Source organism: Canis lupus, chromosome 32 (genome assembly GCF_011100685.1).
Source record: "Canis lupus familiaris isolate Mischka breed German Shepherd chromosome 32, alternate assembly UU_Cfam_GSD_1.0, whole genome shotgun sequence".
NCBI classification, from domain to species: Eukaryota; Metazoa; Chordata; class Mammalia; order Carnivora; family Canidae; genus Canis; species Canis lupus.
Window position 1 is genome coordinate 22,584,472 of NC_049253.1, and position 26,766 is coordinate 22,611,237.

At 36.9% G+C, this 26,766-nt stretch overlaps 1 protein-coding gene across 15 annotated transcripts in view; it reads right to left on the reverse strand.

Moving 5' to 3' along the window:
* The window catches only part of PDLIM5 (PDZ and LIM domain 5), a 217,666-nt gene that overhangs the window by 169,490 nt on the left and 21,410 nt on the right, over nt 1–26,766 (reverse strand). The gene's annotated exons all lie outside the window — the stretch shown is intronic.

Consider the following 26,766-nt stretch of genomic DNA (forward strand, 5'->3'; position numbering starts at 1 on the left):
TCTGGGTAGAACTCAAATTACTTTATTGAATTACTTAACACTGCAACATTGCTATTTATTAAAACAGTAGTCTAAAGAATCATTTACCTTCTTGAATCATGATTAGCTGACTAGCCACATTTTTTAAATCCTAAATTAGTGTCTCCTGCCACTTACCATTTGCATAATTATTAGAAACACTAACTTATTTTAATATCAACCTATGGAAAATTATAAATATCAAATTAAAGAGAAATTTTAGAAAGATAAAACATGCAATATGCAAAATAAATTAATTTTGACCATTTATTCCTTTGAGTTATCTCAGCAATACTTTATCCACTGTTGTATTTTAAGGGGGCACATATATAACTCAGTCAGTAAGCATCTGACTCGATTTCAGCTCTGGTCATGATCTCAGGGTGGTGGAATGGAGCCCTGTGTCAGCTCCATGCTGGGCATCGAACCTGCCTAAGATTCTCTTTCTCTCTCTGCCCTTACCTGCCTCTCTTTAAAAAAAAAAAAAGTTTACGTACTATGAATAAATACAGCCTATGAGATTATAATTGGAGCTATTTTACTTAAAAATCTTTAAATAAATATTCTTTTTGTCGAGGTTATTTTGAGAAAAACTAATTTTAAAGCATAATTGCAAATGTCAAGGTTTCAAAGATTTAAAATATAATCTAAAATAATTTGAATATTATTTTACACAGAATCAAGTATATATAAAATATTCATAAAGTTTATAATAATTTAGTCACTTAAGAGATGTTTAGTAATTTTCAAATTGTTTATTGATTTTATTAAAATTTGCATATATAACATTCATTAATAAAACTACCCACACTTTATATTTGATTTTTTTGTTATTAAGTGCCACATAAGGGATGCCTGGGTGGCTCAGCAGTTGAGCGTCTCTACCTTTGGTTCAGGGCATGATCCTGGAGTTCCTGGATCCAGTCCCACATCGGGCTCCCTGCATGGAGCCTGCCTCTCCCTCTGCCTGTGTCTCTGCCTCTCTCTCTGTGTGTCTCTCACGAATTAATAAATGAAATTAAAAAAAAAAAAAACAGCCATATAAAGGTATGTATCGGTCAAAAAAAAATAAGCATTCATTTTTTTATTTTATACTTTATACTTTACAGACATTAATTTTTAAAAAACCCTCTAGATATAAAGAATAATTATAAAGCCAATAACATCAATTTTGTACATTGATAATAAATCCCTAAACATACTGACTCAGAAAGATGACCATAATATATGTATAAAGAAGAAAAGGAAAGTTCAGAATAACATGTATATGTAGAGGACAGTGGTACACATCAGAGCATAGAAATGATGAGTAAAAAAGCTGGAAAGATTACATCTGAGAAGGGAGGCTGGAAGAGGTTGAAGAAATTGTACTTTAAATTTTGTGTACTTTTATATTATTTGAATATTTTACAAGCATTAAACCTTAATTTTTAGATAAAAATATGTATTTGTTTTAAAAGATGATACTAGTCAGTATTCTCGAATTCTACATCTAATTAGGAAGGATTAGATTATGACCAAAGCCACAAAAGCAACAAATCTTAACTACCTGATAGTCAAACTCTAGAATGACTTCCTCATTTATGATATTTATCACCCATATATAAGTATCTACCTGAAGTATGTATAATATACATGTGCATGCATTCACAGCAACTGCATGTAGTGTAATTTAAGATGATCAAATATTCTCAGACTGTAAAGTTCTAGAACCAGGGACAAAGCGTCCCAGACTAACTTATGCCTGGTTCACAGCTGCTAGCATAACTTGTCTCAATCGTCTATTCTATTCTCTAATGACGAAAGAGTCCACATACTGAGTGTGAAGGACTGCCAAATCTTCGAGGGCTACTTGTATTTCATCAACAGAAGAAAACACACCTTTATGACCATTCCAAACGGGACATCTTCTGAGATGCCGCTCAATGGGTGGTACACAAACTAATTCTTCTTACAAAATTACTTTTCCATAAAAGGAGATGAGCTGTACTGTTTACTTCACTTCCTTTGTACTTTTACTCCACCTTAACTCATAGAGAAATAATGCCCTTAAGGCAAATGCTTTATGGCATTTGTTTTAGTAAAGGGCAAGGCATTTTATGACAACTAAAACAGCCCAATAAAGGAAGTGGTGACACATGCTCAACTAGGAGGCCTCAAAAACAAGTACTAACTAAATTGACACTGGCATTGCTGAAAAACTGACTCCAAAAGTATGAATACTTTAAAATGTGTAAGTATTCTATTTCAAAGATGTATAGATTAGGGTTATAAAAAGGTTTGTTTGCTTGTGTATTTCACTTGGAAGTGAAATTTTTGTACCAAAAAAATAACGAGAGATATTTAAGACTGCTGAGAGTATGCAAAGATATGATTTAGAAGTGACACTACATTTTTCAAAACTACTTAAAGGTAAAAAGGAAGTTAATTTAAGGATAGCACTTAATTTTTTTTTTTTTTGTATTTTAAAAACTATATTTCCCATGCTTAAATGGCAAAATAAACATTTCTTCCTCTGGGGAGGGGGGTGGTACAGAAAGGACAAGGGGGAGGAAATTATATTTCCATTTCTAAAGGACTTCAGGAAAGAATGACTAAAAAAGGAAAGAAAAAAGCTTTCCCCAATAAAATGAAGATAACAGAAATTTCTGAAAACCTGAATGAGTATGAATCTTTGCAAGTCAGATAAGCACCATTAATGGAAAAACAGCTCCCTGACTATTTGAAGGTTAAAAAAAAAAAGTTCCAAGAATGTCAATTACTCCAAGACAATGTACTTTTATCAAACATTAAACAATCTAAAAGTTGATTTCACACACAGAACCACCATTCAGCAAGCTAAAATGTATCTGCATCAACAACAAACGCCTGTAGTGAAGGATGCACTCACCAAAAAGAACAAGTTAATTCAGCATCTTAATACAAACCACCCAACTTGAAGAACTTATGCAGAAGAGTGGAGGAATCTAGGAAGGCTCGAGGAATCTAAGAAGGCTCAAAAGTTCTATTTCTCAAGTATATGTGTTCTTGCATCACTTGTGTCACCAATTAAAAACAGAAAATCCACTTTCTACCGTAGAGATTCTAATTCACTTAAGTATTGAGTGAGGCACTGGAATGTGTCTTTTAATTGAGAGTGCCAAATAATTCTGATACAGGTAGACCAAGAAACACTGTTTCAGAGAGTCCCCTACACCACATTAAGTTTTTTAGTGAAGCATACACAGCCCATCCGCAAAGCAACCAAAAGAAAGCCTAATACTCCCACCCCACTATAAGAATGACCCCCACATTAAGCACAGTCAATAAAGCAATTCTTGAACATTTGCAGTAAACAGGACAGAGTTTCCATTCCTAATGAATTTTTTAAGGGAGCACAGGCAGGCTAAAATCAGCAAGGAGAAACTGACTTTTTGGATATGTGCCACATGTCATGTTTTACTGGCTATATGTTTTAAAGAATGAATGGCCAGGCTGCAAGAAGTAAGAAAGCTGCAAGCAATACACAGAAAACAAACTGCAAGAATTTATCTGGATCCACAGTTTTCTTCAACTTACTGTTCAGGAAGGGAGCCACATGATTCTTGATGATAAATCATATTCAAATTACATTGAAATTATGCTGTTTTCTGATCACCTCTCCATCCCAGCTGGTCAAGTTCTACAAAGGCTGAAGTTCATTAACAAAATGTATACTGGTAGGTACTAACAGCTTTCAGTAAGGAAGGCTCTGGTGTGAGGCAAAATGTTTCTTATGTAGTGAAGTTAGGATTATAATCAGCTGCACATACCAGAAAATCCTTGGGTGGTTTTATTTTTTTTAAGATTTTATTTATTTGTGAGAAAGAGAGAGAGATGGAGAGAGAGAGCACACAGTGGGGGGGGGGGGTGAGCACAGACTCCCCACTGAGCAGGGAGCCCAATATAGTGCTGGATTCCAGGACCCAGAGACCATGACCTGAGCCAAAGGCAGATGTTTAACTGACTCAGCCACCCAGACGCCCCTCTACAGTGGTTTTAATAAAAAAGAAATTATTTTCTTCATGTAAAGGGAAAGGCAAAGGTGGACAATCCAAGGCAGCTCCACAATGGTATCACTGCCCCAGGTTCTTTCATTCTTTCTCCTCAGCTACCCATATATATATAGATTTCACCTACTTTTTAATTGTCACAAATGGTAGAAAGTCCAAGCACTATGTTAAGCTTCCTGCCAAGGAGAAGGTAATCAATAGGGAATAGAAGCACCTGACTCAGGGAAACAAATATAATCTAGCAGACATCCTCTTACACTGCATTGCAATGAGTCTACAAAGACAAATCACTTAGCTGGGCACAGTGCCACCCTAAAGAAAACAGGGTACTTGTAGTAAAGAGAGGATGAAAAGCAATGGAGAAGCAAACTGCAATGACTATCACCCCAAAATTTCTTATTAATAAAAGTCATCACAGAATTTTCATCTAGAGTGAGGTTTTGGTCTAGAGAGCTTATAATGAGGTCTAATATATCAGCATAATCTACTCATTAAAGATCTTTCTCTGATCTCCTAGAGCCTTAACACTATACTTTAGTGTTTTTATTTAGAGGCCACATATAAAACCTCATCTAATTTATCAAAAGCTAACTGATTCTTACCTAATAGTATCCTTTATTACTTGGTTATATTTCCAAATACAAAAAAAAATGTAGACTATTTTAAGAAAAGAAATGCTAATACTAACCTAGGTATCTACAGATAGTAACCTACAGTTCTATTTCTTGGAGTAGAAGAAATATAACTACTACCAAAGTGGCAGAACTTAGATGTACAGGATTTATCTGAGAGGTTGAATCTAAAGGATCTCAATAGCACACTGATTCCCAGTTCTGCCTTCCTGAGCCTAAGGAAGCCTATGATACTTCCTATTGAATCCGAGTGCAGATTCATAACCTACTGGCCTTTCACCACACAAGTATCACATAATTTATGTTCTTAACAGACAGAAAAGCCATTAGAGGTGACACTATTCCTTAAGCATAAGGTATCTACACTAGTTCACTCACTTCAACCACATAATTTCTCAACTATATAACATATATACATATATATATATTACATTAGTCATACAGTGTATGAAACAAATGCTTTTATTTATTGAGTACTTTATCACATCACTTGACAACATAGCACTAGCACAATAATATATAACCAAAGGGAGAGACATTGTATTCAGAATCATAGAGTGCTAACATAACTAAATGGGTAAGCCTAAGAGAAACAAACTTGGAAACAGTAGATGAACAGGAGAGAAATACAATTTGGCTAGTGTCAAAAAGACAAAAATAGAGATTTGTACTTTCTTCTGGTTCTTCTATCAAATAACAGATGTCCATTAGGCAGGTATTCACCTTGTGACTCTGTTCTCAAAACATTAATTTCTTTTCCTTCCACTCATTTCCTTCATGACACCTCCCTCCTCTTAAGAGTAGAGATACATCTGGTAGGGGAATGTCTCCTTGCCCTCAGTTACACTTCCTTCATCTAGTCATCTGATGAATCATGTGAGGCTTTACAAAACCACTCATGACAACTAATTGTCCAAGAGCTCCAATATGGGCATAACCTCCCCATGCCTAGGCAAATATTAGGAATATGAGTCTTGTCCTATATATGACATTACCCAATTGTAAACGATTTCTCCCCAAAACTTTCACTCTTCCATCCTCTAAAAAAATATCCCCACACTCTGCTGATTCACTTGTTTTTAAGTCAATATCCCTCACATGACTATGATCTTTTCAAGAAAAGGAAATATATCTTATTCATTTTTGTATCCCCAGAGCAAAATCACCAAATGAATGAAATGTACATTGAATTTCCCAATTATAGGGCAGCCTAGGTGGCTCAGCGGTTTAACACCTGCCTTCAGCCCAGGGCATGATCCTGGAGTCCTGGGATCAAGTCCCATGTCAGGCTCCCTTAGGCTTCTCCCTCAGCCTAAGTCTCTGCCTCTCTTTCTGGGTCTCTCATGAATAAATCAATAAAATCTTAAAAAAAAAAAAAAAAAGAAAAGAAAAGAGACCCTGTGTTAGAAAATATACAGGAATGACTTGTCTTATTACTTAGACTTCTACAAAAACTTTTTTAAAAGGCAATGAATACTTATTTCTAAGTATTTATTAAATATTTTATTACTAAGATGATTAAAACATTAATATGAACTTGCAAAAATTTTATATTGTAATTTTTCAATTTTATATTGCTTTCACTTACATATTATCTAATTTCATTCTCAAGAAAGTTCTGTAGCAACTTATCCCAATTTACAAGGAGAATGTTTGTTACTTAGTGATTTGAAATAAATTATCTAAGTGGATACACCCTAGCTAATAAATAGCACTAGACCCAGAACATCTGATTTCAAATCACTGCTTTTTTCACTATGGTATAAGACAGATCTCTACCTAGTTCTCAGTATCTTTTCCAACTAGGTATGTGTCTCTAGGCAAGTCACACAATTTCTCTGGCTTCCCTCAGTGTCCTCGTTTGTAAAATGAGGACACTAACTCCCTGTAGGATAACATGAGGTATGATGAAAAATGTGTCAAAGAGCTTTGTAAGTTATTCACAGCATATTTATTTTGATATATAAACAAGATAATCCTTAGATATAAAACCTAGTAAATATATTGATCCACACAAAGTAAATTAGTGACTTTTTTCCCTGAAGTTCATATATTCAAACAAGTTATTTTGCTGTGCTTTCTCCACAAATTTTTAGAACCTAAATTATCAGAAGAAGTTTTCTTAATTTATACTCTTCAAATTAAACTTTCCCCAAAAGAAAAATAACAAAAAGAAAAATGTTTTCAGCCATCACTTAACTCCATATATCAACAAGAAACAAAGGATTTTACTATAATCCAGAAGCAGTTTCCTGCTTTTTTTTCCTTCCTCTGTAAAATTACATGTCACACATAATGGAATTTGAACCTGAAGACAGAAATGCTGAGCTGGCTGGACCATAATCTCAGATTGGTAACATACCTCACTAGCAGCTTGCTAATAAAACCATACTTCGTACAGAATGTACCTTGTTTTGGGAGACATGCAGGAAATGTATCTAAGGTTTCAAATTGGTCCCTCTTGGGGTCACTGATTAGATTTCAACACAGGAGGTAAATATAGGGAATAAGGTGAAGAGGCATTAATCTTAAAGCAGTGCTTCCTAATGTGTGGTGTTAAAGATGATTTTAGATGGTACACACATGAAGAGTTTTTATCTTAATAGTTATTATATCCATCTTAATTGGTATTTTAAAATATAATGAAGAAATCAAAACCATGGTTCCATAAATGTGCATGACCAGAATGAGAATAAAGTATGAATTCTGGTTTCAAAACATGGCAAGAGGGGCATTTGGGTGGCTCAATTAAGTGTCTGCCTTCAGCTGAGGTCATATTCCCAGAGTCCCTGGATCAAGCCCCACATCAGGCTCCCTGCTCAGTAGGCAGTCTGCTTCTCCCTCTGCCCCTACCCCTCCTCATGCTTTCTCTCTCATTCCCTCTCTCTCTCAAAAAAAAAAAAAAAAAAAAAAAAAAAGGGCAAGAGGTATGAAAACAGTAAACAAATAACAAGTTGAGAATATGACAAAAATCATGAACATGTTAAACAAAAGACTAATCTAGGGATGCCTGGGTGGCTCAACGGTTGAGCATCTGCCTTCAACTCGGGTGTGATCCTGGGGGGATTGAGTCCCACATTGGTCTCCTTGCATGGAGCCTGCTTCTCCCTCTGCCTGTGTCTCTGCCTCTCTCTCTTTCTTTTCCTGTCGTGAATAAAGTGAATAAATAAAATCTTAAAAAAAAGAAAAGACTAATCCGAAAAGCACTTCTGTTGACCCAACACTATTTTTCTATAATAAATTTATCCCTCAAAAAAAATGTTTATATGACACAAATAGCATAATTACTGCAATAAAAAATTGTAATAAAAAACAAACTATAAAAGAAGCTATAGATTAAAATGGATTTGAGAAATTTCTAAACCAATTCTAAACCTAAACAATGGACTTTACCTGGACCCTTATTCAAACAGATTGTTAAAAATAATTATTCTTATAACACAAATACATACTTACGGATGACAATCAGGAAAATAGGAACTTTGAATAGCTGATATTAGGAAATTATTGTCAACATTTCAGGGGTGATAAAGGTAGTTAGGTTCTCAAAAAGAGTTCTTACTACAGTGCCTGCCTTGGTGGAACATATGATTCTTGGATCTCAGGGTTGTGAGTTTGAGCCCTATGTTGGGTATAGAGATTACTTTAAAAAACATTTTTTAATTAAAAAAAAAAAAAAGAATTCTTACTTTTTGAGATACATTCTAGAATATTTGGATGAAATAATATAATAGCTAGAATTTGCTTCAAAAGAATCCAGAAGTAAAGGCAGAAGCCAATGAAAGTACAGATAAAATGAAAATGACTACATAGTTGAACCTCAGGGATCAATACATTGGGCTCATTATTCTACTTCTATGTTGAAAACTTCCACACTGAAAAATTTTAATTTGTATTAATGTTTTAAATTATTATGTTACACCGAAATTTAAAATTGTAACTAGAAAGGAAGTGAAAACTGAAAATAACTCTCTTACTCCCAAACTAAAAATGATGGGCTAGTTTTCAGAATCTTTTCTGATAAATAATGCATTTTAAATACATCTTTCCGGGATCCCTGGGTGGCGCAGCGGTTTGGCATCTGCCTTTGGCCCAGGGCGCGATCCTGGAGACCTGGGATCGAATCCCACTTCGGGCTCCCTGCATGGAGCCTGCTCCTCCCTCTGCCTGTGTCTCTGCCTCTCTGTCTCTCTCTGTGTGACTATCATGTATAAGTAAATAAAATCTTTTAAAAAATAAAATAAAATAAAATAAAAGCTTTAAAAAAAAATTAAATTAAAAATAAATAAATAAATACATCTTTCCTCAACCACCCTTCCTTACAATTCAATTTTTTAAAAAATGCTAAGTTACCATTCTGTTACTACACAAATATGTTGTAGTAACATACACTTCACAAATATGTCATAATAGCACATACTTCATAGGCAGATACAATAAAAAGTGATGCCCTCTCTACTTATTTTCAGAGTTCCAACACCTTCATCACAAGTCAATAAACTCATCAAGAGAAAAGGAGTTAATAAGTTATCAACCTTTCCTTTCTTTTGACACACTTTTACTTCCCTACTAAATTTAGATAGTGTTCCACACCATGATTAGCAGATTAATATAATGATGGTAACTGATTTAAAAGGCCAAGTTCAAAACACATTAGACACTCATGACCCGACACAGTCATCCTACCCCCCACAATTAAACTAAAAAATAAAAACCGTGATAGCCATTTGTGGACCTGCACATAAAAAAAGCAATTAATAGAGGCACACGCATCAATATTAAATTTACAGGTATTTGTTAGTTAATATTAAACAGTCTTAACATTAACCTAAATCACAACATGTCATCTGAGACTTTAATTTAAAAAAAAAAAAAAAAAAAGGAGTTGAAGTGCACCTGGCTGGCTCAGTCTGTAGAGCAGGTAACATTTGATCTTGGTAATGAAAGTTCAAATCCCACATTTGATGTAGAGACTACTTAAAAATAAAATCTCAAGAAAATAAATAATAGGAGGTTAAATGTCTTTGGACAGTCACTTCGAATGTTTAAAAACAGAAATAGATTGGGCAGCCCCGGGTGGCTCAGCGGTTTAGCGCCACCTTCAGCCCAGGGCCTGATCCTGGAGACCTGGGATCGAGCCCCACATCATGCTGCCTGCATGGAGCCTGCTTCTCCCTCTACCTATGTCTCTGCCTCTTTCTCTCTGTGTCTCTCATGAATAAATGAATGAAATCTTAAAAAAAAAAAAAAAAAAAAAAACAGAAATATGGTTTAGTCAATAAATCAAGGAATTAGCAAGAACAATACTTCAAATAGAATTTGGAATATTACTATAGGTCAATATCTACCAAATTTAAAGAAATCCAGCATAGATAAGGCAATTAAAAAAAAATTAAAAGAAAAGAGCAAGACCCTCAAGGCACAGATAATCTTTAAAAAGGAATAAACTACAGGGCACCTGGGTAGCTCAGTCAATATAGCATCTAATTCTTGGTTTTGGCTCAGATCAAGATCTCAGGGTTGTGAGATTGAGCCCTTCATCTGCCACTGCGCTTGGTGGGGAGGTCTGCTTGGGATTCTCTCCCTCTCCATCTGTTCCTTCTCCACCCCTGCCTCACACACTTCCACTCTCTCTCTCATAAATAATAAATCTTTAAAAAAAGGAATAAACTATCTTAATTGGCATTAAAATACATCACTCCACACTAAAAATAGTTCCAGATGGATTAGAGTTAAAACTGTTGAAAACTTATACAAAGCAAATGACAGGATAAAATCATTACTGAGAATCTCAAGGGTGGGGGCAGGGCAAGATGGTGGAGGAGTAGGGGTCCTCAACTCACCTGGCTCCACCAACTTACCTAGATAACTGAAACCATCCTGAAAACCTATGAATTCAACCTGAGATTTAAAGAGAGAACAGCTGGAATGCTACAGAGAAAAGGGTTTTCACTTCTAACAAGAATCATCTAGGGTAAAATTTACTTAGGTCATAGTTGATATTCTGGACTCAAACCACTCATACAGCCACTCTGCACTGAGCAAATTGTCTAGAAAGAGGACCTCACCACAAAAGAAAGAATCAGAAACAGTACTCTCTGCCACAGAGTTATAGAATTTGGATTATAATTCGATGTCAGAAAGCCAATTCAGAAGCATGATTATAAAGCTACTGATAGCTCTGGAAAAAAGCATAAAGGATTCAAGAGACTTCATGACTGTGGAATTTAGATATAATCAGGCCAAAATTAAAAATCAATTAAATGAGATGCAATCTAAACTAGAGGTCCTAACGATGAGGGTTAATGAGGTAGAAGAAAGAGTGAGTGACATAGAAGACAAGATGATGGCAAGGAAGGAACCTGAGGAAAAAAGAGAAAAACAATTAAAAGACCATGAGGAAAGGTTAAGGGAAATAAATGATAGCCTCAGAAGGAAAAATCTATGTATAATTGGGGTTCCAGAGAGCACCGAGAGGGACAGAGGGCCATAAACCATATTTGAACAAATCATAGCTGAGAACTTCCCTAATTTCAGGAGGGAAACAAGCATTCAGATCCAGGAGATGGAGAGGTTCACCCCCCCCCAACCAAAAAATCAATAAAAACCATTCAACACCTCGACATTTAATAGTGAAACTTGCAAATTCCAAAGAGAAAGAGAAAATCCTTAAAGCAGCAAGAGACAAGAGATCCCTAACTTATATGAGGAGAACTATTGGATTAACAGCAGACCTCTCCACAGAGACCTGGCAGGCCAGAAACGGCTGGCAGGATATATTCAGGGTCCTAAATGTGAAGAACATGCAGCCAAGAATACTTTATCCAGCAAGGCTCTCATTCAGAATAGGAGAGATAAAGAGCTTCCAAGATAGGCAGAAACTGAAAGAATATGTGACCACCAAACCAGCTCTGCAAGAAATATTAAGCAGGACCCTGTAAAAGAAAGAGGAAGCCCGGGGATCCCTGGGTGGCTCAGCGGTTTGGTGCCTGCCTTTGGCCCAGGGCGCGATCCTGGAGTCCTGGGATCGAGTCCCACGTCGGGCTCCTGGCATGGAGCCTGCTTCTCTCCCCTCCTGTGTCTCTGCCTATGTTTATCATAAATAAATAAATAAATCTTTAAAAAGGAAGGAAGGAAGGAAGGAAGGAAGGAAGGAAGGAAGGAAGGAAGGAAGGAAGGAAGGGAGGGAGGGAGGGAGGGAGGGAGGGAGAGAGGGAGGGAAAGCCCAAAGAAATAATCCACAAAAACAGGGACTGAATAGGTATTTTGAGGACACTAAATTCATATCTTTCAATAGTAACTCTGAACGTGAATGGGCTAAATGATCCCATCAAAAGACATAGGGTTTCAGACGGAATAAAAAAGCAAGACCCATCTATTTGCTGTCTACAAGAGACTCATTTTAGACCTACAGCCTGATAATGAAAGGTTGGAGAACCATTTACCATTCAAACGGTCCTCAAAAGAAAGCTGGGGTAGCAATCGCCATATCAGATAAATTAACATTTATCCCAAAGACTGTAGTAAGAGATGAATAGGGACAGTATATCATACTTAAAGAATCTATCCAACAAGAGGACCTAACAATCATGAATTTTATGCCCCAAATGTGGGAGCTGCCAAGTATATAAATCACTCAATAACCAAAGTGAAGACATACTTAGATAATACACTTACACTAGGAGACTTTAACACAGCGCTTTCTACAAATGACAGATATAAGCACATCTCCAAAGAAATGAGAGCTTTAAATGATACACTGGACCAGATGGATTTCACAGATATTTGCAGAACTTTACATCCAAACGCAACTGAATACATATTCTTCTCAAGTGCACATGGAACTTTCTCCAGAGTAGACCACATACTGGGTCACAAGTCAGGTCTTAACTGATAACAAAAGATTGGGATTGTCCCCTGCATATTTTCAACCATAATGGTTTGAAACTAGTACTCAATCACAAGAAGAAATTTGGAAGAAACTCAAACACATGGAGGTTTAAGAGCATCCTGCTAAAAGATGAATGTGGGTCAACCAGGAAATCAGAGAAGAATTAAAAAGATTCATGGAAACTAATGAAAATGAAGATACAGCCATTCAAAATCTTTGGGATACAGCAAAAGCAGTCCTAAGAGCGAAATACATTGCAATACAAGCATCCCTCAAAAAACTGGAAAAAAATCAAATACACAAGCTAACCTCACACCTAAAGGAACTGGAGAAAGAATAAAACCTACACCAAGCAGAAGAATAGAGTTAATAAAGATTCGAGCAGAACTCAATGAAATAGAGACCAGAAGAACTGTAGAACAAAACCAGGAGTTGGTTCTTTGAAAGAATTAATAAGATAGATAAACCATTAGCCAGCCTTATTAAAAAGAAAAAAGACTCAAATTAATAAAGTCATGAATGAAAGAGGAGAGATCACAACCAATACCAAGGAAATACAAATGATTTAAAAACGTATTATGAGCAACTATACACCAATAAATTAGGCAATCTAGAAGAAATGGATGCATTTCTGGAAAACCACAAACTACCAAAACTGGAACAGGAAAAAATAGAAAACCTGAACAGGCCAATAACCTGGAGGAAACTGAAGCAGTCATCAAAAACCTCCCAAAACACAAAAGTCCAGGGCCAGATGGCTTCCCAGGGGAACTCTATCAAACGTTTGAAGAAGAAACAATGCCTATTCTACTAAAGATGTTCCAAAAGATAGAAAGGGACAGAATATTTCCAAACTCACTTTATGAGACCAGCATCACCTTAATTCCAAAACCAGACAAAGACTCCACCAAAAAGGAGAATTATAGACCAATATCTCTGATGAACACAGATGCAAAAATTATCAACAAGATACTAGCCAACGGGATCCAACAGTACATTAAGAAGATTATTCACCATGGCCAAGTGGGATTTATCCCTGGGATGAAAGGCTGGTTCAACACTCATAAAACAATCAACGTGATAGATCATATCAGCAAGAGAAAAAACAAGAACCATATGATCCTCTCAAAGGATGCAGAGAAAGCAGTGGACAAAATATAGCATCCATTCCTGATCAAAACTCTTCAGAGGGTAGGGATAGAGGGAACATTCCTCAGCATCTTAAAAGCCATCTATGAAAAACCCACAGCAAATATCATTCCAAATGGGGAAACACTAGGAGCCTTTCCCCTAAGATCAGGAACAAGACAGGGTTGTCCACTCTCACCACTGCTATTCAACATAGTACTAGAAGTCCTAGCCTCAGCAATCAGACAACAAAAAGAAATAAAAGGCATTCAAATTGGCAAAGAAAAAGTCAAACGCTCCCTCTTCACAGATGACTTGATACTGTACATAGCAAACCCCAAAGACTCTACCCCAAGATTGCTAGAACTCATACAGCAATTCAGCAATGTGGCAGAATACAAAATCAACACCCAGAAATCAGTGGCATTTCTATACACTAACAATGAGACTGAAGAAAGAGAAATTAAGGAATCAATCCCATTTACAATTGCACCCAAAAGCATAAAATACCTAGGAATAAACCTAACCCAAGAGGTAAAGGATCTATACCCTAAAACTACAGAACACTTCTAAAAGAAATTGAGGAAGATACAAAGAAATTGAGGAAGATACAAAGAGATGGAAAAGAAATTGAGGAAGATACAAAGAGATGGAAAAATATTCCATGCTCATGGATTAGAAGAATTAATATTGTGAAAATGTCAATGCTACTCAGGGCAATTTATACATTCAATGCAATCCCTATCAAAATAAAATGGACTTTCTTCAGAGAGTTGGAACAAATAATCCTAAGATTTGTGTGGAATCAGAAAAGACTCTGAATAGCCAGGGGAATATTGAAAAAGAAAACCAGAGCCAGGGGCATCACAATGCCAGATTTCAAGCTGTACTACAAAGCTGTGATCATCAAGATAGCGTGGTACTGGCACAAAAACAGACACATAGATCAATGGAACAGAATAGAGAATCCAGAAATGGGCCCTCAACTCTATAGTCAACTAATATACAACAAAGCAGGAAAGACTATCCACTGGAAAAAAGAAAGTCTCTTCAATAAGCGTTGGTGTTGGGAAAATTGGACCGCCAAATGACGAATACCCACCATTTGCTTCAATGTGGATGGAACTGGAGGGTAGTATGCTGAGTGAAGGAAGTCAATCGGAGAAGGAGAAACATTATATGGTTTCATTCATTCGGGGAATATAAAAAATAGTGAAAGGGATTAAAGGGGAAAGGAGAGAAATGGAGTGGGAAATATCACAGAGGGTGACAGAACATGAGAGACTCCTAACTCTGGGAAACGAACAAGGGGGATGGTGGAAAGGGAGGTGGGCGGGAGGATGGGGTGACTGGGTGATGAGCACTGAGGGGGGCACTTGGCGGGATGAGCACTGGGTGTTATACTATATGTTGGCATATGGAACTCCAATAAAAAAATACACAAAAAATTTAAAATTTTAAAAATTAAAAAAAAATGAATCTCAAGGGAACGGACTCTTTTTTTTTTTTTTTTAAGGGAACTGACTTTCTAATCTTTAAAGACACATGGACCAAAAAAAAAGAAAAAAATGTGAACAGCACTGAGGAGGGCACTTGATGGAATGAGTTTTGGGTGTTACACTGTATGTTGGCAAACACTATATGTTGCCAAATACTTAACTTGTATTGTTAAGTACAATAAAAACATTAAAAATGTGAACAAATGAAAACGATAAATTTCTGTGTGTCAAAAACATATAAACAACAAAAATGAAGAAAAACTGGCAGAAATATATGCAGCAAATGTAGTTATAGTTTAATGCCACTAAATATAAAGGGTTCCTGGAAACTGAAACAATAAATATCGTAATTATTTCTACCTTATATAAGGATACTGAGCCATGAGTCAAGGAGTGTCTTAGAACATGAAAGCACTGATATTAGCTGTTTCCAAGGTAAAAAAAAATCAGCATTTTTGTATTGTCTATGCTGGTCTTTTTGTCAATTTGCTCTCAGATCAATCCCCTACCCTTCTTTGCCCCTCTCTCTACAGTAAGAAAGTACATTCCCCAGGCTCCCTTGCTCTTTGCTCTGGCTTCTGAACTGGTCTCACCAATAAGACAGGCAATGTCAGAGCCTGAGGGTTAGGAGAGAAGCCTTGATATTTGTCCCCTTTCTACATCTTCTCTGTGGTTCCACCTCTGGTTAGTCAGTGCCCATGGCTTCATGGTCCCAGCTCTGAATTATGCTCTCTGTGTTTTTTACTCCTACCACACAAGGCCCACACTCTCGCACTGGTAACACCACATCTTTGCATTATCTCGCTTGGTCCTAAAGATGGCAATCTCCTGTGGTTGCTCATTCCTAAAATACCCTGTTAGACCCTGTTGGGCTTCTCTTCTCAACTAAAACCTGTTTACAAATTCCTTGTACTCAAATTTCCTATTTAAAACACTCTAGATGTTTTCCTAATTAGGCCCTAATTCATTTAGTTCCTCAAATCAGGGAGTTAATAGGAGATTTTAATAGAAGAAGCTGGTAATTCAAAGCAATGTTTATTGAAACTTATGTTTGGTGGGGATGGACATCAAAACAGCGAAAATTGATATGTGAATTATCCAGGATCTTACTATTACTAATAATACTATTAACTACTAATAGTTAATTAGTATTACTTAACACTAATATATATGCTCTATGGCCCACATTTATCTAAAAAATCATCATGGTAATAAATAAAAATATTCTTAAAAAGTTTTTTAAATAAATAAATAAATAAATGTTTTTAAAGAAATCAATAAAAACATAGCTGCTAATTTAGTTACCTACTATAAACCTACTTTAGCTCTAGCCTCCTCTCAAACTGTTAACTTTTTCCCTTCTTTCCCCTTCTCCTAGTGGCATTTTCTACAGAAACAAGAAAAATTCAAAAGTTGGTGAAAGGCAGTGGAAACTTTTATTCAGAAGCTTAAAAAATAGCTTCTTACAACAACTTCTGCCAGAATATTTCTGCCAAGACTAAAAAATCAGAATCAAAGCAAAGACAAATAGCCTAAAATGATGACAATGAATAAGATTAGATAAAAAGGTTGTATGTGAAAAGCATCACAAGATATGACAATATTTCATCTATGTTATCCATATCTAATATAAAATGGAATAATTTAAGAATGATTTAGCTTCTCATCATGGTTTGTCTTGAAAAGAATCCATATACAAAGATCCCCTATCAAACTTCCTTAAAGGGTCATTCTCAACAATCAATAATGAGAAAGAAATTGATTAAGAAAAATGAAAAAAAAAAAAGTGTACTGAAATAGTTAGTGGTTTGGGTGTATTTTACAAAATTAAAGACACCAGTGTCTCTAGAAATCAATGATACAATGAATTTCAACCACTGGCCTAATAGTCCTGCTCATAGCCTAACACTTCCAGCCAGACTGAGTTCACTATGACCTCGTATAGATGTAATACTACACTAAACCATATTCTACTGGGCACAGTAATCTTTAACTTATTTGCTGACTTGCTATCAAAAGTGGAATAATGTATACTTATCACAAAATGAAGTTCTGACAAGACAGATTCATTTGATTAATAACTTTTCAGTGATTTTAAGGAAGTCCATAGACAGCTATACTAAAGTAAAATTTTACAAATATATGTAACCACAAGCCAAACCTTAGGGTTTTTTTTTTTTTTCACTATATTTCATCTATTCCAGGCCACTTTTAAAAACCATTTTAAAATGAAAACTAAAAGTCATAGCTTCACTCTTTTCCTTCAAATTCCAACTTAAAAATACCCTATAAACATGAAAAAGTCAAAAAGGCCAATTACAGGGCAGCCCCGGTGGCGCAGCCGTTTAGCGCCGCCTACAGCCCTGGGTGTGATCCTGGAGACCCGGGATGGAGTCCCACATCGGGCTTCCTGCATGGAGCCTGCTCTCTCTCTGCCTGTGTCTCTGCCTCTCTCTCGCTCTCTCTGAATGAATAAATAAATCTTAAAAAAAAAAAAAAAAAAAAGGCCAATTACAAAAAAGGAAGTATCTCTCAAATAACACAGACCACTTTTAATGCTTTAAGAATGTTTAAACACACAAATTAAGAAATGTTCAGTAAGTTTACAGAGTGCATCTCCAGGCTAGACTGTGTGCCAAAATTCACTTACTTATATTAAAAAGAATGGGAAGAGAGAATTGGGTTACCTGAAAAATAGTGACTCTTACCCACCCAAGTTAAAACATTCAAAATAGAGGATCTGCAAATACTATCCAATTAGAAATAATGTGTTACAAAACTATAAAGGAAAACAGGGAAGCTGATTCCAAAGTAAAACACAACACTGGCTTCCTCATGTATGTGTATGCTATGTACACATGTTGATCACCAATATGTGAAGAACCAATCTTCAGAGTGTTAACCTGTTAATACTATTGTCAAGTACATTCATACTTCATACCGAGAAATATGTAGGCATATTTATGACACTTTGCTTTTAGTTTAGATATTATGTACAACTTTAAGAACTACCTAACAGTTTAAATACCTAGGAGCAATATATATCATGTTTTTGTGGGATGTATTGCTTTTAATGAGAAGGCACATTATAATGCCTCAGAATTACTGAACTAAGAGGTAGTTTGCCAAATCTGACAAACATTTCACTGTCTTTAAATACAGGCTATTTCCTGGTAAATCTTTAGTTTAGTTAAGAAATCACGTTACCATAACTACACCAATCCCTAAAGTTAAATTTTAGTTTCCACAATTTCAAGTAAAAGCCTGTAATAATCTGCTGTCTACTCATTCCTGTCTAAATGCTATTAAAATTTCTCTGGCAACTTCAAGGGAAAAAAGTCTTTTTAAAAAATATGCATTTATAATACCTATAAGAAATAACAAGTTTATAAACAAATCATTTTTCTGATCAAATGAAAGTCACATCAATTTCTACAGTACTGCATGTGCCATTTATGTAATGAATTTTTAAAAATCCAGCAGTTCAATATACTGCTATTTTTTCTCCTTTTTAAAAAATCATCTTAATCATTTTTAAGTGATAGTTCAGTAGTGGCAAATACATTCACAGTGTTGTGCAACAGGGTTCAGAATTTTTTCAAATTGCAAAACTGAAACTTTATACCCATTAAAAAACTCATTTCCCTCTCCCTCCAACCCTGGTCACTATCATTTTACTTTCTCCTACTGGTTTTTAGTTTTTATTTTCCTTTTTAAAAGATTATGACTTTATAAGATGAAAAAAATTAAACTCAATGCAAATAATCATCATCATTTCTGGTGGAAGCCAAATTTGACCAAGAAACTCAAGGATGCTGCACTTACAAAAACCTACATCATCACAAATGAAATAAGCACAAAAACCTCATCTAAGCAACCTAATAAATCAACTTCCAAATTCTACTGAAGAAAATACTTGTTTCACAAAATCATTGAAAAATAAGTTTTAAAATTTTTACCAATTGTAGAGAAGGGAATCATCTGTATTACATCAGAGTTTTACCATTAGATTGAATTTATAAAGTAGTTCTCCATTAGAATAAATTTGTCCTTTACAAAACAGTCCCTTTACTGAGAAAGTTTCTAATGTTTCTTGCCAAATAAATAAAAGAGTAGGGTTTCACTGATGCAAAGATCATATGGCTGATTATGAAATTTTTTTTATTATGAAACTTTTAATTGGGATAACTTAGATAACTGTCTAGCTAAAGAATGAAGGTTTAATGATGATAATAAAAAAGAAAACTCTTTGGGGAAACTGTTCCCTCAAAGAAAATATTTAGCTATTTTTACTTAAAATTACAATCTCGTTGACTAGAACAAAACCCAAGACAACTAGACTATGGTCACCAATTTACCTGAGAAGTTAGCAGACTTTAAAAAGGTCACTCTTGTCGGGTATAAATGAAACATTTTCATGATCATCCATTATTTTATATTTGTTTTTAAGTAGGCTCCCCACCCAACATGGAGGTTGAACTCATGACCCTCAATCCTCTACAGATTGAGCCAGCTAGGCGCCCTTCATGATCATGCACTGTAATGAAACCAAAACTTCCCAGGAAATGTTTCTGAAAGTAAAACTTAAAAGGCAATTTCAAATATTTCCCAAAATAGACTGAATCATTTTCAATATTAATATGCCTTTAATAATCTTGTTATTTTAATGATTACCCAAAAGATACTAAAATTTCTCAATCTCCTTTATGAAGCTGAAAAATAAGGGTAAAGACAAAATCGTGGAATAAAGACAAAAATAACTTTTTGTTTCACTTTACCTTTCAAAGTGAATATTATTCTAAGGGTGATGGCAATTAGTCCTCACTCCATAAAAATTATCACTGAACTATATATATGTAATCTGACCCCACTTCTCATTTATAATCCTTTACTCTTGCTACAATACTAAACAATACTAAGAATACAAATATCAGTATTTACAACCTTTTAAACCTCAAATACTATTAAAACTTAACATCAGTCCTGAATAAAATAACATTGCAATCGGCAGACTTTCTTACTGAACAAATTTTTTACTACATATCACAGTACTGTGTACTGTGTTCCAAACCCAAACAAAAACTCTATGTTAACAAGGTCTTATTTAACAAGACAAAATGCTTCTGTCCTATCAACTAAACTGCTATAGATTTTAATACAATTAATCTCAGGAAATAACTACTCTCAACTCTCTACAATCATCTTCTACTACTCTCCCTCCTGCAGCCACTCCTTCCAGCCACTCAAGTCTTGCTGCTCCTCAAACATGCCAAGCCAACACTCATCTCAGGGTCTTTAATCTGCCCAAAAGGCTCTTCCCCAAAAGCACTTCATCCAAGTCTCTGTTACGTGTCATCTCATCTGTGAGGCCTTATTTATTCACCTTCTATAAATTAATAACCCCTATTCAACAACCACTTCCTTTCCCTAGACTCCTTTGTCTTGCTCCAAATGATTTATCAACTATTTTTGTTTATTGTCTCTTCTTTACTCTTCTAAAATACAGATCTGAGAGAGCAGAGACTTTAATTTTTTTTCCCACTGCTGTATTTTCAGTGTCTAGTACAGTGCCTGGCAGACAGGAGATGTTCAATAAATATTTAAGGAGTAAGTAATAAGCAAACTAATGAATGAGCAGCAATGATTTACATTCATTTGTACAGTGAAAGTTCATAGTAGTTAGATCTTATATTTCATAAAATGCATAGAGCTTGTAAATAGTATGATCACATTCAGATCTCCTAACTTCTTCTACAGACAGGCTGGCTACATTTGGCAGAGGCACCCATCCCAGGTCCAGTTGGTTATGACCAGAAAAGTAAGATGGCAAGGTAAACAGCACAGAGCTCTACATACAAAGGCTGCTAAATTGCAAAAACTCCTGGAAACAGATAGTACAAATGGCAGACACATTTCTTAGCTTGTCTAGTCTACATTTCACCTGTATATTCTCTAATAATCAAATTTATCCCTCATTGGAGAAAAAAAAAAATGTCCCCAACAGCAGCTGCCTCTCACCAGCAATACACTTTAGAAGAATTTTAAAAAAAGAATTTAAAAAAAGAAGAGTTCCTGGGTAGTTCAGTCAGTTAAGCATCTGCCTTCTGCAGGAGCCTTAATCCCAGGATTGTGGGACAGAGTTACAAGTTGGGCTTCCTGCCCCTGCTGGGCAAGGAGTCTGCTTCTCCCTCTCCCTCTGCCCCTCCTCCCTGCTTGTGTTTTCTCTCTCCCGCTCTCTCTAATAAATCTTTTTTAAAAAATAAATTAATAAAATTAAATAAATTTAACAAATAAAAAGAATTTTAAAAAACAAAAAGCCAAAAATAAAAAAAAAAAAAACACAAAAAGCCATAGTGAATTATAATCACAATAGAAAGGATACCTGATTGGAGGTATTACTAGTATCTACCCTCTTTTTAGATCTCTTTGAGAGTTTATGGAAAATCTGACAGATGGAAGAAGGAAATGACCTATTCATTCAACAAATATTATGTAACTTTTATAAGATACTTTAAGAAATAATTCAAACCACAGGGTGTACATATGTGTGTGTGTGGAGAAAGGGGTTTCTTAAAAATTCTATATAAAAACCTAAAAAATATAAAACTTCTTCAAAAAAGAAAAGCAAAATTGAATTTTGAAGGTGACATTATCAAAGTGATAGATGTAGAAATATTATTTCAAAAATAGTGGCAAAACTGCTTCAACTAGATATTACTGGTATTACTATAAGGTAACTTTTTTATTAAAAATTTTATTTTTTGTTTTTTTCCATATTTTTTTATTCTTCTAGGTCTTATTTAAATTCTACTTAGTTGGGGATCCCTGGGTGGCTCCGCGGTTTGGCACCTGCCTTTGGCCCGGGGGTGTGATCCTGGGGTCCCGGGGTCGGGTCCCGCGTCGGGTTCCTGGCATGGAGCCTGCTTCTCCCTCTTCCTGTGTCTCTCTGCCTCTCTCTCTCTCTCTCTCTCTCTCTCTGTGTCTTTCATAAATAAATAAGTTAAATAAATAAATAAATAAATAAATAAATAAATAAATAAATAAATAAATTCTACTTAGCTAATATCTAGTGTACTATTAGTTTTAGGAGTAGAATTTAGTGATTTATCACTTACATATAACACCCAATGCTCATCACGAGTGTCCTCCTTAATACCAATCGCCATCTCCCACCCATCTTCCCTCCAGCAACCCTCAGCTTGTTCTCTACAGGTAAGAGTCTGTTTTCTGGTTTACCCTCCCTCTCTTTAAAGATTTTATTATTTTTAAAGAATCTCTACCACCAACATGGAGCTCAAACTTAACAACCCGAGATCAAAAGTCGCACGTTCCACCAACTGAGCCAACCAGACACTCCATTATAAGATAATGTTTATTATTATCAGGTAATTCTCACTAAGTATTTACTATGTGCCAGACATGTTACATGTATTAATTTATTCAATTTGACAATGCTAAGATGTAAATACCTTACCCCCATTCGACAGTATACAGTTAAATAATCTGCCCAAATATATATATCTGGTAAATTTCAGAGCCAGGACTCATATGCAGGCATTGTGCTTCAGAGCTTGTACTCACAGTAACTACAATAAACAGCATGCAGAATACTGTCCACTAAAAATATAATCTTAAAATATGTTGGAGAAAATATAAACCCTAAAAAAAAACACCGTAAAAAAGGTCAATAAAAAAAATACAAGACTAGTATATTAGCTTTGGTAATAAAATATTCACAGATGTTTGACCATTCATTATTATGTAATGAAAATTGCCTAACGTGTTTTTTAAAGCTAGAAATTAATTATTATTAGGTTATTTTAAATATTAAGATAAAATCAAGAAAACTATATCTAAAATTTGTTTTAGAGGCCCCTGGGTGGTTCAGTTGGTTAAGCGTCCAACTCTTACTTACAGCTCAAGTCATGATCTCAAGGTCATGGGATCAAGCCCCGTATGTAACATGGAATCTGTTTGGGATTCTCACTCCCTCTTCCTCTACCTCTCCCCAACCAAGTATGCATGCTCTCTATAAAATAAATAAATCTTTTAAAAAATATACAAATAAATAAAATTTGCTTCAGACTAGTGTATTATTCCATCACATTAAGGTACTACTGATAATTCCTAAGTTGCTTGTAAAGCATTATTTTGTAAATATAACCCAAAACTCACAGGAAAAGTCATTTCTTGCTCTGAATTTATAAAAAGCTGACCTAGGGGGGGAGGAGCAAGATGGCGGAGGAGTAGGGTCTCCAAATCACCTGTCTCCACCAAACTACCTAGAAAACCTTCAAATTATCCTGAAAATCTATGAATTCGGCCTGAGATTTAAAGAGAGACCAGCTGGAATGCTACAGTGAGAAGAGTTCGCGCTTCTATCAAGGTAGGAAGACGGGGAAAAAGAAATAAAGGAACAAAGGCCTCCGAGGGGGAGGGGCCCGCGAGGAGCCGGGCTGAGGCCGGGGGAGTGTCCCCAGGACAGGAGAGCCCCGTCCCGGAGACGCAGGAGCTGCACCGACCTTCCCGGGGGAAAGGGGCTCGTGGGGAGTTGGAGCAGGACCAGGAGGGCGAGGAGGCCCTCGGGCTCCCGGGGACACTAACAGAGCAACTGCGCGCCCAGGAGAGTGCGCCGAGCTCCCTAAGGGCTGCAGCGCGCACGGCGGGACCCGGCGGGACCCGGAGCAGCTGAAGGGGCTCGGGCGGCGGCTCCGCGGAGGGGGCTGCGCGGCCCCGGGAGCAGCTCGGAGGGGCTCGGGCAGAAGAAGAGGCTCCGTGCGGAGGGGGCTGCGCGGTTCCAGGAGCAGCTCGGAGGGGCTCGGGCAGAGGAAGAGGCTCCGTGCGGAGGGGGCTGCGCGGTTCCAGGAGCAGCTCGGAGGGGCTCGGGCGGCGGCTCCGCGGAGGGGGTTGCGCGGCCCGGGAGCGCGAATCCACCAGCGCAGGCGCCGGGACACAGGGCGCCGGGACACAGCCCAGGATCCGGCCTCCCCCGGGACAGGCAGAGGCCGGGAGGGCCCAGGACAGCGAGGACGCTCCTGCCCGGAGCTGAGCAGATCAGCGGCCCCGCCCGGAGCCTCCAGGCCCTGCAGACAGAGAGCTCCGGAGTTCCTGCCGGAGCTGAATCCAGGTTTCCAGAGCTGCCCCGCCACTGGGGCTGTTCCTCCTGCGGCCTCACGGGGTAAACAACCCCCACCGAGCCCTGCACCAGGCAGGGGCACAGCAGCTCCCCCAACTGCTAACACCTGAAAATCAGCACAACAGGCCCCTCCCCCAGAACACCAGCTAGACGGACAACTTCCAGGAGAAGCCAAGGGACTTAAAGTACACAGAATCAGAAGATACTCCCCGGTGGTTCTTTTTTTGTTTGTTTGTTTTTGTTTTTGTTTTTGTTTTGTTTTGCTTTTTGATCTGTTTCCTTCCCCCACCCCCTTTTTTTCTCCTTTCTTTTTCTTTCTCTTTTTCTTCTTCTTTTTTTTTTTTTTTTTTCGTTTTTTTTTTCTTTTTCTTCCCTTTTTTTTCTCTTTCTCTTTTCTTTCCTTCTTTCTCTCCTCTCTTTTTCTCTTTTTCCCAATACAACTTGCTTTTGGCCACTCTGCACTGAGCAAAATGACTAGAAGGAAAACCTCACCTCAAAAGAAAGAATCAGAAACAGTCCTCTCTCCCACAGAGTTACAAAATCTGGATTACAATTCAATGTCAGAAAGCCAATTCAGAAGCACTATTATACAGCTACTGGTGGCTCTAGAAAAAAGTATAAAGGACTCAAGAGACTTCATGACTGCAGAATTTAGAGCTAATCAGGCAGAAATTAAAAACCAATTGAATGAGATGCAATCCAAACTAGAAGTCCTAACGACGAGGGTTAACGAGGTGGAAGAACGAGTGAGTGACCTAGAAGACAAGTTGACAGCAAAGAGGGAAACTGAGGAAAAAAGAGACAAACAATTAAAAGACCATGAAGATAGATTAAGGGAAATAAACGACAGCCTGAGGAAGAAAAACCTACGTTTAATTGGGGTTCCCGAGGGCGCCGAAAGGGACAGAGGGCCAGAATATGTATTTGAACAAATTCTAGCTGAAAACTTTCCTAATCTGGGAAGGGAAACAGGCATTCAGATCCAGGAAATAGAGAGATCCCCCCCTAAAATCAATAAAAACCGTTCAACACCTCGACATTTAATTGTGAAGCTTGCAAATTCCAAAGATAAGGAGAAGATCCTTAAAGCAGCAAGAGACAAGAAATCCCTGACTTTTATGGGGAGGAGTATTAGGGTAACAGCAGACCTCTCCACAGAGACCTGGCAGGCCAGAAAGGGCTGGCAGGATATATTCAGGGTCCTAAATGAAAAGAACATGCAACCAAGAATACTTTATCCAGCAAGGCTCTCATTCAAAATGGAAGGAGAGATAAAGAGCTTCCAAGACAGGCAGCAACTAAAAGAATATGTGACCTCCAAACCAGCTCTGCAAGAAATTTTAAGGGGGCCTCTTAAAATTCCCCTTTAAGAAGAAGTTCAGTGGAACAGTCCACAAAGACAAAGACTGAATAGATATCATGATGACACTAAACTCATATCTCTCAATAGTAACTCTGAATGTGAACGGGCTTAATGACCCCATCAAAAGGCGCAGGGTTTCAGACTGGATAAAAAAGCAGGACCCATCTATTTGCTGTCTACAAGAGACTCATTTTAGACAGAAGGACACCTACAGCCTGAAAATAAAAGGTTGGAGAACCATTTACCATTCGAATGGTCCTCAAAAGAAAGCAGGGGTAGCCATCCTTATATCAGATAAACTAAAATTTACCCCAAAGACTGTAGTGAGAGATGAAGAGGGACACTATATCATACTTAAAGGATCTATTCAACAAGAGGACTTAACAATCCTCAATATATATGCTCCAAATGTGGGAGCTGCCAAATATATAAATCAATTATTAACCAAAGTGAAGAAATACTTAGATAATAATACACTTATACTTGGTGACTTCAATCTAGCTCTTTCTATACTCGATAGGTCTTCTAAGCAAAACATCTCCAAAGAAACGAGAGCTTTAAATGATACACTGGACCAGATGGATTTCACAGATATCTACAGAACTTTACATCCAAACTCAACTGAATACACATTCTTCTCAAGCGCACATGGAACTTTCTCCAGAATAGACCACATATTGGGTCACAAATCGGGTCTGAACCGATACCAAAAGATTGGGATTGTCCCCTGCATATTCTCGGACCATAATGCCTTGAAATTAGAACTAAATCACAACAAGAAGTTTGGAAGGACCTCAAACACATGGAGGTTAAGGACCATCCTGCTAAAAGATAAAAGGGTCAACCAGGAAATTAAGGAAGAATTAAAAAGATTCATGGAAACTAATGAGAATGAAGATACAACCGTTCAAAATCTTTGGGATGCAGCAAAAGCAGTCCTAAGGGGGAAATACATCGCAATACAAGCATCCATTCAAAAACTGGAAAGAACTCAAATACAAAAGCTAACCTTACACATAAAGGAGCTAGAGAAAAAACAGCAAATAGATCCTACACCCAAGAGAAGAA